Here is a 17,288-nt window from a genome sequence, read left to right on the forward strand (position 1 = left end):
ATCGTGGGCTGAGTCTGTGATTATGTTCTAGTATAGGGTAAAGGAGCTGAGCAGAAATGTGGGTGTTAGAGCAATCTGCACAGCTGTCACTGCCAAGTTGCTGCATGGCTCTGCCACCACTCACCCTGCCTCCCTAGGCTCAACAGAAACTGTGGGGGAAGCTATGGAGAAAGCACACATATGCCCTTGGCTGTCTCTTACAAAGCAGCACGTCAAGCAGTGTGCTGGGTCTAAGTTCAGCAGCCTGGCTCCTTCAAGCTAGTGCATGGGTTAGCCAGGTCAAGCATGCACATTAAGTTAATACAGTGCTGCTGACTTGTTCTAAAAAAATCTAGCAGAGCTTTAAAAAATGGACATCAGCCCAAATTGCAAGGCTTTGCTGAAAACGTTCTGCCAATTGGTCCAAAATGTGTTTTTATCCTGTGTTTTGGGTTCTAGCTGGTTGTCCCCCCACCCCTGGCCAAAACCTCTGCCCTCTCTGCCATATGCCTCTGGGCCAGGCACAAGAAGGGAAGTTAAAATGGCTCCAACCAGACTGAGTGGTCTCGGCAGTGCTGGCAATGCTACTGGGGCTTGGCTGTGCTTGCTGCTGGTGTTAACAGCAGTCCTTCGAGGCATTGGTCCCTGGAGAACTTGCCCTGGGGGACTGGAATGACCAGACCCCCAGGATTCTGGGCCTAGCCATACAGGACAGCTGCTGTGCCTTCTTGCACTCTCTAGGAGGAGGGGGCTGCCCATAGAAATTAAATTGACCAGAAACTGAGATTGGGTCTAATCAATGTCACTGGTCCCTGGATTTATGTGGTTGGATTAGGCAAATTGATTTAACAGCCTGGTCCCCTCTCCTACCATAGCAGATTGGCTAATTTCAGAGCAGAGCCAAGGAAAACTTGGAAGATGGGTGACTGCATAGGAAAACTGTGAGGAATTGTGACTGCATTGTGGGGGACCCCCAACCCCAACAAAAAAAACCTTGCAGTTTGGAGGAAAATGTGTGGAAACAACCAAAGTTCTGCAGACACAGTGATGGGGAGGAGGGGAAGCTGGGTCTTGTCGTTACCAGCATCCTTTTTTGCTTTTGAAAAGGAATCAGCCAACTCCATCCAGAATGATTTTGTCAGCAGTTACTTGATTGTGCAGCAACTGGCTGCGTTTAAATGGACAAAAGTGGACTTCTGGTCTAGTTAACAACATTGCAGCATCTCCATGGGAATTATTTAGGACGGAACGCCTCGTTTGTTTTTGTGTTGTTCATAAAACACTATGTACAGAGCATACCCTGTTTTTCCCCCCAAAAGAGAACGAAATTCACTGAAGCCTCACAAGAATATCCTAAACTTCTTTACTGAGCTTTCTCTGTAATTCCTTGCCTGCCCTCACTGAAGAGATGCAGTCCCACACAACCCTTTGGAAGTACTGCTCAGTGGCTTAAGCCACATAGAACCAGTAGGTGTGGATCTGCAAAGGAAAGTGGGTTTGAATCACATATTCCTGGTCTAAAAATTAGGAAGTCCACATGGAAGACATAGGACTTTGGATCATAAACACACCTGGTGTTTCATGCTGAGAACCAGAGGCGTTCCTCCCATAGGGCAAAGTGGGCAGTTGCCCTGGGCGCAGCCCTGTGGGGGGCGCAAAAACTGCAGGTTCGTTTGTGGGATTTTTTGTATTTTCAGTGTTTTTCTTTGGCCTGCAGAGGGCGCAATTTTTAGGCTAGCAGCACCAAAATTTCAGGGATGTTTCGGGAGACTCTCCTGATGCTATCACCCAGGTTTGGTGAGGTTTGGTTCTGGGAGTCCAAAGTTATGGACTCCCAAAGGGGGTGCCCCATCATCCATTGTTTCCAATGGGAGCTAACAGAAGATGGGGCTACACCTTTTAGGGTCCATAACTTTGGACCCCCTGAACCAAACTTCACCAAACCTGGGAGATATCATCAGGAGAGTCTCTTACTGATACCACCCAGGTTTTGTGAAGTTTGGTCCAGGGGGTCCAAAGCTATGGACTCCCAAAGGGGGTGCCCCATCATCCATTGTTTCCAATGGGAGCTAACAGAAGATGGGGTCTACACCTTTTAGGGTCCATAACTTTGGATCCCCTGAACCAAACTTCACCAAACCTGGGTGGTATCATTAGGAGAGTCTCCTAAATATACCCTGAAAGTTTGGTGCTGCTAGCTTAACAATTGCACCCCTGACAGCAGGCACTTCCTAAATTTCCCCAGATTTTCCTTTTAAATCCCCCCGCCTTTGACATGGATTTAAAGGGAGAATCTGAGGACCCCAGTTTAAACATTGCAAGTGATGCTGTTTCAGGGTGGGGGAGAATCAACCCCAAAATAGCATCACTTTCAATGTTGTTTAAACTGGAAACCCCAGATTCTCCCTTTAAGGTGGATTTAAAAGGAGAATCTGAGCTCCCTTAAACACCATTGAAAATGATGCTGTTTGGGGGTGGATTTCAGCATCACTTGTTTAAACTAGGGAGCCCCGATTCTCCTTTGAAACAATGAAAGTGATGCTGTTTCCCTCAATCGGGGGGGACTGGATACAACACCATAAAATGTTTTCATAGCAGTAATAAAACATTTTGAAAGCATTTTGAAAATGTTTTCAAAAATTTATTTCTGCTGTGTGGCATGGCTTATTGATGTGTTCAGATTTGTGAGTTGGAGCATGTTCTATAATGTGATGGTGACTTTGAAACAACCTGGTGTAAAAAATCATTGCTTGGTCACAGTGGGGGAGGGTGGCTGCCCATGGGTGGCGCCAAACTCCAGTTTGCCTAGATACGCCACTGGGCGTAGCTACAAGGGGGGGTGCACGTTGCATTGGGCACGCGCCTGGGGGGGGCATCAAACTCAGGTTTTGCCCAGGGCTCCAGTTTGCCTAGTTACGCCACTGCTGAGAACTCAATCCCCAGGGGCATTGGGGGGGGGCAATTTAACTAGGAGCATGGCTCATGGGGAGAGTGGGCTTAAGCCTTCCCCAATACCATTTGCCAGATATGAAATGGCTTCAAGCAGCTGGTAACACTATGCCTCTAGGAATGGAAAGAAAAATAGTTTTTGCCAGCCCAGAAAGGTGCCATGGTGAATCAGGTAGGGATGATACAAAAATCTTACTCTGATCATGTTTTACTGGGTCCACATTCCAAATGAAAACCATATTAAGAAGCATTCAAAATGCACCTTCTGACATGGCACAATCCTACCCCTTGGCAATAATCTCCTACTCCTCCCTTGTTGTTTTTTAATTATAACTTGGAACATATTTTATCACATCCATTTGTTTTATAGAAGATTGTTAAGCTAATTTCTGTTACATACATAAATGTTGAGATGAATAACAGTTTAATAGATTAAACAAAATAACACTAAATTCCATAATTAGATAGTATTCAGCCTTGCCAGAAAAAGTCAGATTCTTAGTTATTCTCTAATTACATATACTCAAAGCACCTTCCCAAAGTGTAATAATATATTCTAACTTCATTGCATTAGCCATAGCTCATATTTTTTACAATCCACAAATATACAAGGAGCGATTGAATTTGTTTGCAGAAACAATAAACATTCCTCCTCTCCCAATTTCTCTGTGTTCTTTTCTAACTTGACCCTAAAATACACAGTGGGATTACGTGAGGAACTAATGGAAGCGAAATATTCAAACAGTTTATTCATCTGTCAAAGTGTTTTGTGCCAGAGTCCCAACCCCCTTCTCAAAGGAGCTCTCAGGTTATGGTGAGCTCATCCCTACCTACCGGTGGCAGTAGGCTGGAATAATGCCAAGGCTACATCATGGGTTGGGATGAGCAGCCGGGGCTGAGTCAGTGCTGCCTCTCTCTTGGGCGTAGTGGAAGGAGGGAAGGTCTTTAGCAGATGTCTCCCACAACCATCTGTCCCCTCATGGCAGGACCCTTCTCTCTCTGGGGATGGAAGAGCAGCCATGGCTCACCCAGGCAGAAAGTGACAGGATATGTAAATGCCAGATATGAAATGGCTTCAAGCAGCTGGTAACACTATGCCTCTAGGAATGGCACACACACCCTTGCACCCTTGAGTGTCTGTGGCAGAGCATGCCCTCCCTTTCTTGGCACACACTGCCCAGGAATGCAAAGCAAGATCATGATTGTATAGCTGTCAGAATCATTTGTGTGCAGTGTCACCACACTGGGTCTTCTGAGTGCCACGCTTGCTCCCAGCTGACCTTTATGTGACCTCACACACAGCTGATGCCCAGTTGGCTAGTGGGTGATTCAGGAGAGAAGAAAAGGAATCTCAGAGGAAGGATAAGAGGATGGAGGACAAAAATGTATTATGTGCCTGTGAGGGGAGGTGGGGGCTTGAGGCTGGGATCATCAGGTTTGAGGGGCAAGCGGGAACTAGTGGTTAGAAGAGAGTTTGGGAGGCAGAGTAGGGCTGGCTACAGCAGATCCAGCCCTTGAGGGGCTCCCTTGACTCTGGGTTTCTCTTTTTCTAGCTCAGCATCCACCCCTCAGTTCTTTTTTTACTGTAATCTTTTCTGAAATCTGGGCGTAGTCTGGGACCCATGATGAAGCCATCCTTTTCTTCTTCCCTTAGCAACACAGGATCTGCTGACAGCTCACTGTTCACAGTCAAGACTGGTTCCTGGGACAAATATTTCCTAAGTCCAAAAAAAGAGGTGGTTCCAGCTGCCAGGAGTCTCTCCTCGCCCTTTTTTTTCTCTTCCAGAGTGGCAGGCAGCCGAATCGCCACATGCCAAGTGCTGATTGTTACAGGTCCCAGAGTCTGGCTGATCTGGAACAGTCATGACTAGTGGGCTGGAAAATTAAGAGAGGTGACTCTCTGAGAAGAGGTCAGTTGGCTATGGCCCATGTTTGGATTGGCTAAGCCCTGTATCTAGCCTTTTGGGAGTGGAAGTGGAGGAGGGACGAGACAAACAGCAAAAGTAATATTAATTTAGGATTAACTCCTCTTCCCTTTAGAAGAAGCAGTGAAAAAAAAAAGAATTCTCTCTGATGTCCCTCCCCTCCCCCTGTATAAAATCCTGGTTATGAGCTCAGATTTTCTGTCTGCTAGTTTCTGAACTAACACCCTCAGGAAACAGAACTGCCCCTATTATTTCCCTCAGATTCCAATACTTTGTTTCCAAGACTACAAAATTTCCCTCTCCACAGACAGCATTCCATGTCAGTCTCTGAATTTATCTACATAGTGAATTCCTCCCCCACCCTCAGTCCCCAGTGAATGAGAAATATGCATGGATCTTGAACTTCACTGCATGAATTTTGAACTACAAAGCATGTTCAGACTGTAGGCCAGCATCAGTTAGGCCAGTCTTGAGACTCACTTAAGCCCACAATCAAAACCTTTTGGCCTATTGCCATTCTCAGCTTCAAGCTCTGGCTTTCTGGGTGGTTGTGTGAATCCAGCAGCAACAACTAAGCCAAAAAGATCAGCCCACATGAGTCATTTATGAATAGATTTTGATTTTCTGCCAATTTTACATTTGGAATACTGTAAGAGATGGAGATGCTTCATTTATCTATCATCAGTTTCCCCTTTGGGGAGGTACGTGTGAGACAGGTGAGGTTGCCATGTTCTCCTCAAAGAAATCTTCAAGAGTTAATGCTCTTTTTGTGCTAGGGAAAATGGAGGCTATCAGATCTGGCTGAGATAATGCCACTGAGCTGGCAGAGCAGAAAGATGCATCTATCCCCATACCGGAGATGTGTGGAGATGAGGCTTATACCCCAATTGGAATTTCTTCGAACAAGAGACAGTGCTAACAATCACAAAGAAAAGGAAGGTGATGGCATAGGGAAAAAGGATTGGGGTCCTCCAAGGAAGTTTTGCTGAATGGTAATGAAGCCAAACAGGACACCAGTGCCCCGAGGAGCTTGCAGAGACTTGCTCAAACTTAGAGACCTTTCCTCCACTGAGTGGGCTCTTGCCTGATGGTGATAGTAGTGCCTCTGAAACAAACAAATCTCATTCCTGCACTCATGTTAATGGGGTTGCCAAGTGGTTCATATTTTAAAACCACCATCTTATTTAAAAGACATTACAGCCGCACAGGCTCTGTAGCGCATTAGAACCAGTGATGTGGCTTCTTTTCCCCTAGCCTGCTTTTGAGGCCAAAATATGAAGAAGGCAAAATTCTCATTGGCTGTTGTAGGTTTTCCAGGCTGTGTGCTCGTGGTCTGGTAGTGATTGCTTCTAACATTTTGCCCTCATCTACAGTTGGCATCTTCAGAAGCATGTCACAGTGAGATATATTTCTCACCATGGCACACATCTTACCCTGACATGTCTCTGAAGATGCCAGCAACACAGCCCAGAAAACCCACAACAGCCAGCTGAAAGCCTTCAACAAAATCCCCATTCCTTGATTTCAAACCTCTTACCACACTGTGATCTGAGATTAACTGAAAATAAACATTTCTAGAAGGGAAAGGCTCCTGGTCTTTTTCCAGATCCAGACATGCCACTTTGGAAGCAAGTTACTGAACAATAAATGAGGCACAGAGGACTGGGTGGCTGTGAACCATAAGTCTTGGATTCTCTCCCTGCTGTTGAAAGGGGAGCTTTAGTGGTTTAAGGGTGTGCTTTGTGTGTGAGCTGGCGCTGAACAGCAGGAATGGTAATTCCTGGCAGTTACCAGAGGGAGACAGGGCATGCCCTAACAGCAGGGGAGCCCCCTCCAGGCCTATTCTCTGCTGTGAAAGGATTAATAATGTGGCACAGCAGGAGGGCAGCAATTTTTGGCCCCAGCCCTGTTCTAATATGTCTAATTGATGCTTTAATGAGGGTTCTAATTCCCTGCTAATAGGATGAGATCACTGTCAATGAAGGGTTACAACAGGCCAGCGTTCAACCCTCTCAGTCACTCCTCCCCTCACACCATTTTGCTTCTGTCTCCTGCCTTCCTTCTTTTCACCTTTTGCCCATCCATCTACATATTCCTTCTCCCTTCCCTCGTCAGGCTGGCTCCCAGGGCTCCCTTGGCAGCCCATTATCTCAGCAGGGTCCTACACACTGACAGCTACCCTGTGTCTGATTCTATGGGATTAATGCAGCAGTTACACCCTTACGATCCATGCTGGCATTGTGCAGCTACGCCACCCAAAGCCACGTGCCACAGTCTTGTTATGGTTAGAGTGGTAATGTGTTCGCCACGCTGGCTTTCTATTACTCAACTTTCTGCAGGTGGAACCCAGGAGTCCTGGCTCTTAACCCTCCGCCTGGTTTATCTATCCCTGTAATCACCACTTTTCAGAGCTGGGGGGGGAAGGTGTAATCAGAGGAATTTTTATTTCTTAGAAACTAAAGGTATCCTTGTTCTTCAGCTGAAGGTTGGGACCATAAGTGTGGTCTGCAGCAGGGGAAGCAACAAGCCACAGTTCAGTAGCAGAGTGTATAGTTTGCATTCAGAAGGACCTAGGTTCAGTCCCTGGCAACCCCAGTTAAAGGGTCACAGGTAATGGAATTTGGGGAGTTAAAGACCCTAGAAGGCTGCTGCCTATCAGAGTTACGAAGTAAACAATATTGGGCCCAGTTATTTGACTCCACACAAAGGCAACATGTTCATATAGTATCATCACAGTCAGTATGGTGAAGATGTTTCTGTGATGGACTATAATATGGGATACTTGGGTTTAATTCTCCACTCACAGGGTAACTATGAGCCGATCACTACTGTGCTGGATTCTGCAGAGAATTTCTCCTGATGGAGAGGATCCATTTTAGTCAGTTCCCCCTTTACTGCCCCACAGGAGCAGAATATAGCGGTATTTGCAGCTGCAGTGGGAGAAGGGATGCAAGAATGTTATGCTCTGTTGAAGGAGATCCTTTTGTCAACAGATACCTTCAGTGGAATTCAAACCTTTTTCTCACAGAACTATAGAGATGGAAAGGGCCATCTAGTCCAGCCCTCCTGCTCAATTCAAGATCAGCCTAAAACATCTGAGACTGTCAGTGAGGGGGACTTCATAACCTCTCTAAGCAGCTGATTCCACTGCTGAACTGTTTTTACTGTAATTTTTTCCCCTAACATCCAGCTGGTATCTTTCTGCCTGTAATTTATACTAATTATTACAAGTCCTATCCACTGCTGCTAACAGGAACAACTCGTGGCCCTCCTCTAAATAACAGCTTTTCAAATACTTAAAGAGAGCAATCAACCTGTTCTTCTCCAGACTGAATATTCCCTTGTCCCTCAGACTTTTCTCAAAGGGCTTGGTCTCCAGGCCCCTGATCATCCTCATCATTCTCCTCAGTATCCACTCTTTTTTGTCCACATTCTTTGTGAGGTGAGGCCTCTAGAACTGCACATAGTACTCCAGGTTCAGCCTGACCGATGCAGCAGGACTATGATATCTTGTGATTTGGATGTTATACCTCTGTTGATACACTCAAAGACTGCATTAACCTTTTTTGCTGCTCCATCACACTGATTGCTCACGTTTCGCTCACAGTCCACCCTAGATCTTGTTTAAGCACACTGCTACACAGAAATGTATCCCCCATCCAGTATGTATGCTTCTCATTTTTGTTACCCAGATGTAGAACTCTGCACTTATCTTTGTTGATTTGCATCTTGTCCACACAGTCCACTTTTCCAGTATACTTAGATCTTGTTGAATTTTGTCTCTTCTGGGGTGTTTGCCATTCCTCCGAATTTGGTGGTCATCTGCAAATTTAATAAGTAGTCCCTCCACCCCCTCATCCAGATCATTTATAAAAATACTGGAAAGTACCAGGCCCAAAACTAAGTGCTCTGGTGTGCAACAGGACATCTCCCTCCAAAATTGAATACTCTTTTGTGTTCTCTCACTAGTTTCCTGTACAGCTAACTATCCTAGAACCTAGTGCGCAGCACTCCAATTTACCCATCAGAACGTCATGGGGAATTCTGTCAAAAGCCTTACAGAAATCTAGATAAACAATGTCAACAGTGTTCCCACAATCCAGTAAGCTCTTTACTTGATCAAACAAGGAAATGAGGTTGATCTGGCAGGACTTTTTGGGGACCAGTCCCAGATCACCCAGCTGTCCTTCAGATGCTCACAGATTAAAATCTATTCCACTATGCTCCCTAGGACAGAGGTCAGACTGACTGGCCTTTAGTTTCCTGTGTCATCCCTTTCCCTTTTATTGACAACTGGGATAACATTTGCCCTCCTCCAGTCTTGTGGCACACCTGACCTCCAAGAGGACTTGATGATGGACAGAGGTTCTGAAAGCCCTCTAGAAAGTTTCTTGAGTGTTCTTGGGTGCCTGCCATCTCTCCCTTCATCTCTGCTGAATATCTCACAGGGTTGTTTTGAGGATAAATGGAGGCAGGGAACATAAATGTAGCCCTGAGCTCCCCAGAGGGAAGATGGGATATGAACCTAATACACTCCTACCACCAGGTCTCCTTAACTCCGCCCCCGCTAATTTAGAAAAAGGAAAGGGGGAAGAGGAGGTGAAAGACAGAGACATACTTCTATGGCAGTGGTGGCGAACCTATGGCACTCCAGATGTTCATGGACTACATTTCCCATCAGCCCCTGCCAGCATGGGAATTGTAGTCCATGAACATCTGGAGTGCCATAGGTTTGCCACCACGGTTCTATGGTAACCAAAACGTAAAAATGGCTTTCATGCCACAGACTGGGTTTCAGAAAAGGTCCAGATCCAGAATTATGGATTTTATGGATGCAAGTGGGCTGAACTGAAGTTAGAGGTTTCTGTGCCCATTTGGATGTCTGTCTCTTTATACTTCAATACTGCTGGAATAATATTTTCTGACGTGTTTATTAAAATGCTGCTTGCAGCATCTCCCTCCCACCAAACCTTTTTATGCTATGTCAGAATGACATGACCTTTCCAGCATCTAAACTCTTAAAGTGACGCCTTTAAAGAGAGGCAGATCTTGTGTATTTGGACACACAGCCAGGATCTGTGGGATTTTGTCCCCTCCCCTCCTTGAGGAGTCCCTTTTCTATTTCCCTTGTTCAGCCGGCTCTGCTCTCATCTGATCACAGCAACACAAGTGCTTTGCTGCCTGCCCCCTAAAGGACAGCTTGTGCTTGCTTTAATGTCAGCTGGCACCTTGAGGGGGGAAATGTTTTGGACCCATAACCTCAGACTCTTGAAGCTGCTATGCTACCAGCTGAGCCATGTCACCAGGGCACATTCCATTCTTGAACAACGAGAAGCGGGTGGTTAAAAAATACCCTGATCCCATCCTCGTGTATGCATATAACACTGTGCTCAGGCACAATCCCCTGCCCACTCCGCCTTTTGCTGTATTCTAGCCAGTCTAAACCAACATCTTCTCTGCCACCTCCGGCCATGCCATTAAAGGAAAATGTCATTGTCTTTTCCCTTCTGGAGGGCACAGTTGCCTCAGAAGCTCTGGTTGTATGGACATTCTTCCATTCTTTCCCCTATCCTCCCCAAATAATATGCAGTTGTATACTGATTCTGTTTCCCTAAGTTGCTGTCACTGAACAATTCTTTATTTAGCATAAAGCAAACACAAGATGATGAAAATATGTGTATGCGTATGCACTGTTGGGTGGGTGGGTTTTTGGAAATCATTTCTTGCTAATAAGCAAAGTAGGATCATTAGAAAGCAGAGGGTGCTAAAGACAAAATGTGGGAGATCTCACCCAATGTGAGACCAGGAATAGGCAAGTAGTACTAATTGACAAATAAGCATGCATAATTAGTTTTTAATAATCAACATTGCAGAATTACAAGGAATGCCAGACATAATAAAAGAGTTCTTGTTCACTTAATAGTGGTGTGAAAGAGGGGCTTTCCCTTCCCCTCTCACAACAAACACCTTGTGAGGTAGGTGGGGCTAAGAGAGCTCTGTAGAGCTGTGACTAGCCCAAGGTCACCCAGCTGGCATGTGTTGGAATGCAGTGTCTTTTGTGCTCCTTAATACAAGTCTGAATGCTGCGTTTTGTAGTTCCAATGTAGACCGGTATCTACATAAAAACTCCAGCCACCACCCATAACAAAAAAAGGGTATATTCAAAACATGAAAACATGTTTTTGATTGATTTTGAAAGGAAGTCCAAAGCATGCAGATATTTGAAATAATTTAGTAAAAGGGATGATGGTGGTAAGAATTGACAGCTGTTCTTTTCTTCAGATTGCTGTGGTGAGATCATGTACATTATCCCCTCCCTTGCATGCCACCCCTCCCTCCCCTCGTCTCCCTCCTCTTGCATGCCACCCCTCCCCCTCCCTTCCCTCTCCCTTTGCTAGGGTGGGTGGGCCATGTCCAGATGCCAGACTCCCTCCCCTCCCTTGCATGCCACCCCTTCCTCCCCTTGCATGCCACCCCTCCCTCCCTCCCCTCCCTTCCCTCTCCCTATGCTAGGGTGGGTGGGCAATGTCCAGATGCCGGGCCCCATCCCTCCCCTCCCTTGCATGCCACCCCTCCCTCCCCTCCCTTCCCTCCCCTTGCATGCCACCCCTCCCTCTCCTTCCTCCCTCCCTTGTGTAAAACGATTGTGTAAAACGAATTTGTGAACCTCCCTTAAAGGGAGCGGAACTGTCATGATGATGCTGTTGGGGGAGGGGGAATCGCTTTTGCAGGTGCAGTATTATCACTTGTAGCTGTGGCCTTGGAGTTCTGCGGCTGGGAAGAGACTCCAGCCCGGACAATGCAAACTGTCTGCTTCTCATGAGGGGGTGGGGATCTCACACTCATATTATCAAGAGTTTGGTGCAGTTTTTGCCAGAACTCTCTTTCTATGTTCCTGACATGTCTTCAATAAAAGCCTTGAACCAATCAAGTGATTCATTGTCTGAACACGGAATCTGACAACTGGTCAGAAACCCTATCATGCAGAGGAGGTGGGGGCTATGTACAGAGCCACAAAGTCTCTGTGGCTTCAGAGGTGGGGCACAATAGTTCCTTCAGATCTCTACTATAATGCTGCCTGGGCATTTGGGAAGGGAATTAAAAAAGGCCCCAGTGCTGCAAGTAAGTCTTCCAGTCCTCTTTGCAAAGCCTGTAGCCTCAGGCTGCAAGGACCACTTCTAAGTGAAAGAAGAAGAAAAAATCTTTGGCACATCATTTTTCCCTGCTAGAAATCTGAAGAGGGAGGCACGTTCAGACCTCGGTGTGCACAAGCAGCACTGCCTAATGAGACCATATGCAATTACTACAATATGCCGCCATCACTTTCTGTCACACACAGCTGGGTATTACAGCCTCCTGCAACCCGGTCGAGCAGGCAGACCAGACAATAAGCAAATGGGATAACCCACCCTGCCTATCAAAGAAGGGAAAGTCTGGGACTGGGAGAGGGTGAACTGCTTGCAAGGTGTATTCAGACCTATAGAAGTGAAGCAGCAGGAAGGAAGAAATAATGGGCACGATAAAGCATATTCACAACCATGCCAGCCTCACAGGAACAATTCTGACACAACGTTTTTGGAATATAATAGTCCACATGCACACATATGCCTCTGTGAATATTCTTGCATGAGGGAACAAATATACATTGGATGGGATTACAGCAAGAATCTATATTTCAGTGAGATCAAGATAAGAATCTTACCTCTTTGAATTCCTGCCCATCCCAGCTCATAGATTTTTCCTGGAAAATCCATGTGGATTTGGTATTCTAACACATGCTTTCTACACATATTCCTCCATAGATATGTTTCATCATTATCCGCATTATACTGTTGTTAACATGTCTTAACCACAAATTAAAAACAAATGATGTTTGAATGTGAAAAATGTTGTACTGGACTGGATAATGATATGATTAAAATTAAAACCATTCCTGTTCAGTCCTTCTCTCCTGTGCTCGCAAATGGCTCCGGCAAGGTCCACGTAGATTTTGTATTCCAATGGGGTGGAAAATCATATGTGTTTGTTCATTAGTATTTTTATTGAAATGGCGGGAAAGCATTATGTCAGAATCACTACACAAATACATTCACAGAATGGTCATTCACACTTTGGTTTGATGTGCATCCATTTTTAGTGTCTGTTAACCCAAACCCTATTTCTTCATTTTAAAAAAAGTACGTCAATAGATGTATCGGTATCTCTCCGTCTTCCCACATGCCTCATAGTGAGATCGCTGCGGCAGTGGATTCGGTCAGAAATGAGCCAACAAGGCTCTGGACAGGTTCTGTGCTAACCCTCGCTCCCGAAGGTGGGTGATAGACATGGACTCGCTGATTGTATTCTAAATCAATGTTCCTTTAATCATAGCCCACTTATTCTGAACATGAAAGGTATATATTTTCACCCTGACTGTCTCGTCCTTTCCATTTTTGTGGAAGGTTTGTTTTCCCCTCTCCCTGAGTAGAAAGACATGGATGGGGGTGGGGGCAGGAGGGGGTGAGGCAGCTCCCAATGCCCCTGGGCTTGGTGTGTGCCCACACACCACCCGCCAGCCGTCATGCTCCTGCTGATGATGGATGAGACAGAGTGAACGGCACCTCCTGGAGGGGGTTGGGGGAGTCAGGCAGAGGAGCTGAAATTCATTTCCAAAGAGAAATAAATAAACTTGCCCACCCTGGGGCTCCTGTCACTGCTGTATTAGCCAGGCTTTAATTTCATTCTTGATTTGATATGATTTCATTGCAAGGGCTCTCCCCCTTCCTTTTAAACATATCCATGGGAGGAAAACAATTGGGGCTGGTCTGGTGGGCTATTGTGGAGGTGGGAGAGCCATGAATCTGGCGTGTTTTTTGCTCAGAATCTGAGAAGGATTAAATGGGCAAAGCCAGAAGGCCTGAGTTTTGTTCCCAGTGCTTCGAGAGAAGCAGAAATGAAAGACCAGAAGCCAGTAATCTGTACTCTTATTCTTAACTGCTGTGAAACATTTGGCCTTCCTTCACTTGTGGCTTCATTTATCTACCAACTGTGTGCTGTAATAGTTGTCACACAGGTAGTGAATTACCTTATTTACTCCCTTTCTGGCTAAATATTGTCGAGGGGAGGGGGGGGGAGTTTTTGATGTGGAATGACCTACACCAGTGATTAAACACAAACATGGTGGGACCTGCCAGCTTCCTCGGTGGAACTTTCCACTTCTGATTCCCATCTGCTGATTCCAGCTCTGGCTTCCAGTTCCAGATTCAAGGGTCCTTCAGTGCCTAAGACTTCCTGTCTATTTTTATGCACATCACCAAGTTACTTTCTCAGTCTGAATACATTAACACTTTCACTTCCAGAGGATTTGTTTCTTTTCCCTCTTTCCTCTCCAGTTCTCTTTTCAGTTTCAGCCACAAGGCTTTTTTTATTCTTAGTGGAGCATTGACCCATTGTGGTGTGATTCAAGTGTTGCACAGAGCCTAACCTTGAACATATAAAAGATCCTCACCCTTTTCCTTGTGAGAAGATTTTTAACTGCTGCATGACTGGCAAATATTGAACAAGTAAATTCTCCCGAATGGAGACCTAGCTGCCCTTATTTATTTAGAGGATCTTTATCTTGTCCTTTTTCTGGGGAGCATAGGATGGCATACAGGATTTTTCCCTTCTCCATTTTTATCCTCACAACAGCCCTGTCAGGTAGGTTAGGCTGAGAAAGTTACTGGCCAAAGATCACCTAGTAAATTTTCATGACAGGTGCAGATTTGAACTCAGGTTTCTCCAGTCTTAGCTCAACACCAGTGGCATAGCTGCCACGGGAGGGGGGCGCACCCGGGGCGAGCCATTGGGGTCATGTTGGGGGTGGAAAATCTCCCCCATACCCCTCCCTCTTCCCCCACCTTGCCAGGCCCAGCAGAAGTCTAGAGTTAAGCCGGTTGCAAAGAGTACAGGGGGGGCACAGGGGGCGGGGCCCTTTGGAGGGGCAGCTCTGAGCAGCCTGGAGTTCAACCAACTGCAAAGAGCAGCCAGCTAAACTAAGGTAAGGGGGGCTCGCGGGGGGTGGTGCCCGGTTGCCATTTTGCCCCAGGCGCCATTTCCCCCCTCCACCCAACACTCTAACCATCACAATCTCCCATGAAAAAGGTAACACTCCTGTACACATTTGAAGTGAAAACTGAGGCCCAAAAACAAACAAGGAGTCTGGCTTGGCCTACAGTTACACAGCAAACCCTCAGTACAGCCAAAACCAGAACTTAGCGAAAAGGTGGACAAAAACCTGATCATTAGTGTCAAAGAAGCAGCCTAGGCTTTTGCCACTCAGCTCACATGGGTTCTTGAGAGTAAGTGGACACACAGCAGACCAAATAAATTTTTTTAAAAGTTTTGTTTTAAAAAAGGAAATAAAAAGTCAGCATGAAAAGTCCTTCAGTATGTATAACAACATCTGCATAAATAGCAGAAGATCAGCTGAAACATAAGACAGGATAAAGCACTCACAAATATGCAGATATTAGTACAGTCCTTGAAATCTATTTAGTGTTTGCCTTAGTTTCTTCCATGCATAAATCAAAGAAAAGTCTCAGAATTTCAGGTAGGTTCAAAATAAAAGAAGAATAACGCTAACCCCATAGTAAGTTTTTAATAAGGATTCATCAATCACGGTCAGGTAAATCTAATTCAATCAACTAGAGCCAAATTTGAGAGGAACTTTCCAGCGCCAAGCTTCTGGTCACACTTACATGTCAGCCAATTAATGACTTAGGCCAGCCTGGCATACATCTCTTTAATGTTTTGAGAGACAGAGACAGGTAGCTAATACTCCCTGCTCATTCTCACGACATCAAACAGGTAAAACAGAATCTAATCAGGACAGGGTCCTCCAATTTAACAAGACAGAAAAAAAATTCACAGGACTGTTTTTAAAAAGGTTCCCTTTCACAGCCTGAACAACTTGACCAAAGTTCTGACAGTGATTGAATTTCTTGACAATTAGCATTGTGAAAGACAGATAAACTGCTGGTTGTGGACAACCAGGGGCTGTGTTCAGTCCCAGTTGGTGACCAGTAGGGGCACAATAGAGATCAACTACTGCATCTGAGTTGATCTCAAACACTAATCCCTGGCTCTCCTCCATTCTTATGAAAGGATATTCTCAGCTAACAATCCGAAGAGTCCATTTTCCTTGTGGTGTCATCAGCAAGGCACTCTAGAGTTTTGAAAGAGAATAAGGGGATCATATGATAATCCTTAGGGATGGGATTACCAGAGAAGAACTGTATAAAATGGTTACGGGGAGGGGAATATCAAGGTTCTTCACAGAGGTTATTGGCTCATTAGTGGAGGCTGTGTTGTGTGCAAAAGGTCCTTCAAGATCTCTGCCTACCCAACGGGCATTACCTCTGTCAGGTTCATATTTAGTTTCCACTAGTCCTCTCTAAACCATTTAATTCCAGCAAGCAGGCAGCAATTCAGGACCCCGACCTCGTCACTAGGAAATTTGGATAAGGAGAGATAGAGCTGGGTGTCATCAGCATTTAGATGGCAGGCAATCCCAAAACTACAGGCTTTACATATAGGTTGAATAGAATGGGGATAGGACTGTGACTTATAGACCTACAGCCTCAGATTGATTACAACCGGTCTTTGTCAGCAAGCTTTTAAGGCCAGTCTGCGAGGAATGACTTAAATCAGTCCACAACACATCACAATACCTGCTTCTGTCTTCAAATGCCTCAATAAGATGATAAGGCTGCAGGTAAATCTAGTAGGAGCAACAAAGAAGTATGGCATTTGTATACAGTCAAAATGAGGTCATGAGCCAAAGCCACCAAGGCCATGGCCAGTATCAACTGCCAAGCAAACATACCTGTATGATACATGTCTTTGCAAATGTTTGTGTCACATTCATACCTTGCATTTTCAGGTGCCCATGAAACTTCTTTAGGAGTACATCTGGGAATAAATGGTATTTGTGAAGCATCCCTTAAGGTATTCAGCTGTCTGAATGCAAATAGCCATTCAGATATCAGGTTATTGCCCTTTCAAAATCTTACTCAGATTTTTCTTAGGGGCTTTTGCTCTTGTATTGCTTCCAGCCTTGCCAAAGTAGCCCTTTTATTGAGAGATACTAAGAGCTTCCATGGCTGCCTCTGTAGATCAGGGCCTTTTCCTGCTGGTTCTGCTCAGATCTTAGCCTCTACAATATGTGAATAATGTTTTGCTCCTAATATCCAACCCCCACCCCCACCCCCTGGTTTCTACCTTCACAGTATTGCATGGCTTTTTTGGACTGGAGGGAAGCAAGCTGCAACATGGCCAGGTGGCAGCTGCCACCCTTACTGGTGGCACTGTTAACATAAAAATGTCATTCAACAGCTACGAGGTTTGCCAGTTTGATCTACTGAGGATGAAAGTGGCACCTTTACATTGTTACACAGTTGATGCTCCTCCACCGAA

Source organism: Sphaerodactylus townsendi, linkage group LG03, assembly GCF_021028975.2.
Source record: "Sphaerodactylus townsendi isolate TG3544 linkage group LG03, MPM_Stown_v2.3, whole genome shotgun sequence".
Classification (NCBI taxonomy): domain Eukaryota; kingdom Metazoa; phylum Chordata; class Lepidosauria; order Squamata; family Sphaerodactylidae; genus Sphaerodactylus; species Sphaerodactylus townsendi.